Here is a 2,596-nt window from a genome sequence, read left to right as displayed (position 1 = left end):
GGAAAGAAATGGTGGTTGGATCCATTAAATATTGGGATCAGTGAAACAGACAGAGCCTCCCAAACCTCTTGTAACATTCATCATTGCAGTTACAAGAGTTACACTAAATTATGATTCTTTCTCTTATAGATGGAGGGGTGATAAATGCAGAACTGTCTGCCAGCTTATTACACGGTCAGTAACAGTGAAAGGAATGGGAAATGACAGGAATAAATAACATAATCTGATCAGTAAGTGGCACATAAAGACTTCTGAAGCTCTGCTTTGTATGACAATCTCCAGTCTCCTGGGAGCCACCTTGAAAAGATAGACTGTTTTCGGAGATAAGTTCAATTGCATGAAGGACAGGAAGCATCACTCTCTATACAGGGGCTAGGTTTTTCTATCCTCCTTGCCATCTGAAGCAAATGGGCTCTGTATCATGGATCCTTGATATAAACTATATTACTGTGACACCTGGAAAAAACAGACAAGTGTTCTAACTGAGCTATAACTTCTTCATGCAGAGAGTTAGTGACTATTTTCTTTTTCAAATATCTGCAAATATTCACAAGTCTATAGGCAATAGATACATAAATAGTCTTTGCAGAATTTTTATAAATGCATTGTATGAGAATATAGATAACTGTACATCTTGTCTTGTGAAGAGTTCCTGGACCAGACACAACCATTAATCTGACTTTTCATACTAAAATCACACTGCTCAAATTCAATGCCTGTTGACTCATTCTCATAAGCTTCTTGAAACCCTTGCTTATTTCTCCTGCTGTATCCTTCACATTGTCACCACTGGTGAGACTTGTTCTCTTCACACTCACCTCTCTTTCTTTCATGACACAATTTTCTCATAGTTCTGTCTCCAAACCATTGTTTCCAGTCTTCTATGCTGACGCCTCTATACTTCACTCTCTTCTCAAATCTCCCTGGCCAACTTTATATACCTCTAGGTTTTAACCCCTACGCATATACCATGTATGAGTTTTTTTAATATATCTCTTCAGCTGAGTCTCATCTCATGCTCAAAAACTATTTTTAGCTGCTTGCTAGGCAGTCCTCCAGATTCTCTAGATCCAGATAAAAACCAGTCAACACCGAATTAATTGGATTTTGGTTTTGTTGTCCCATATTATAACTTCATCTTAATCCAAATTTCGATTCTTTACATCAACATTTATACAGAACTATAAGCCAGATTCCACCTTGTCCCATCCTCTTTCCATCTGTTTCTGAAATCTGCATTGCGTCTTTCTCTACATCCCATTGCAATTGCCTGGGTTCAGCACGCCAGTGTTCCCCTAAAGATTCCTGTAGTATCCTCATTAGTCTTCCTGCTTCCCATTTTGGATCACCATCTGACTTTATTCATTAGCAATTATAAATCTGATCATGTCACTTTCCTACCCAAAGCCCCTTGCAGCAGTTCTCAACCTGTGGGTCATGAACAATGAAAATACACCCTGCATATCAGATATTTATATTACGATTCATAACAGTAGCAAAATTACAGTTATGAAGTAGCACTGAAAATAATTTTATGGTTGGGGGTCACCACAACATGAGGAACTGTATTAAGGGGTCGCAGCATCAGGAAGGTTGAGAACCACTGCAGAGGTTTTCCATCTCGTACAATGAGAAATGCAAACTGATAAGTATGGCTCAGTGATTTCTTCCAGGCCTTTTCCCCTCCACAATCTTCTATCTCTCCATAAGTCACATGCTGCATTTTACCAACAATGTACATGCTTTTTCTCAAATGTAAAAAAATGTGTTATTTCTTATCTGCTTGGGAAATTCATCTCTATTCTTTTTTAAATATATATTTTTATTGATTTCCGAGAGAAACGGAGAGGGAGAGAGAGATAGAAACATCAATGATGAGAGAGAATCATTCATCGGCTGCCTCCTGCATGTGCCCTCACTGGGGATGCAACCTGGGCATGTGCCCTGATTTGGAATCAAACTATGACCTCCTGGTTCATAGATCAACTGCTCAACCACTGAACTATGCCTGCCAGGCTCATTTCTATTCTTTAAAATTTGGAACAAATATTACTTCTCTGAAAAACAATTGATTTCTTTTTTTCAAGCCTGAATGTGTTCCTCTGTGCTTCCACAGAACTGCCTGCAGATATCTGTTATGGAACTTATCACACCATTTTCAGGTTATTTATTTATCAACTAGAGGCCCAGTGCACAAATTTGTGCACTGATGGGGTCCCTCAGCCTAGCCTGCATCCTCCTCTCACAATTCGGGATGTTGGAAGGCCAATTAGGTCTGAAACCCACAGTCTGACATCCCCAAAGGGATGTAGTAGTGCACCAAGTGGCAGGCAGCCAGGGAAAAGCCTGAGCCCTGCCAGGCAATGCACTGCTCCTGCTCATCCTGGCCCTGCTGCGCCTGCTGCTGCCACTGCTCAGTAGCACTGCTGCAGAGGTGGGAGAGGCTTGTGCCACCACAGCTGTGCTTGCCTGGTGCCCATCAGTCAGCTGAGCAGTGCTCCTGCTGAGGGAGCACACTGACCACCAGGGGGCATCTCCTGTGTTGAGCATCTTCCCCCTGGTGCTCAGTGCACATTATAGCGACTGATTGACTGGT

The sequence above is a fragment of the Myotis davidii genome, unplaced genomic scaffold, assembly GCF_000327345.1.
Source record: "Myotis davidii unplaced genomic scaffold, ASM32734v1 scaffold1884, whole genome shotgun sequence".
NCBI classification, from domain to species: Eukaryota; Metazoa; Chordata; class Mammalia; order Chiroptera; family Vespertilionidae; genus Myotis; species Myotis davidii.
Note: the sequence above shows the minus strand (reverse complement) of the source record.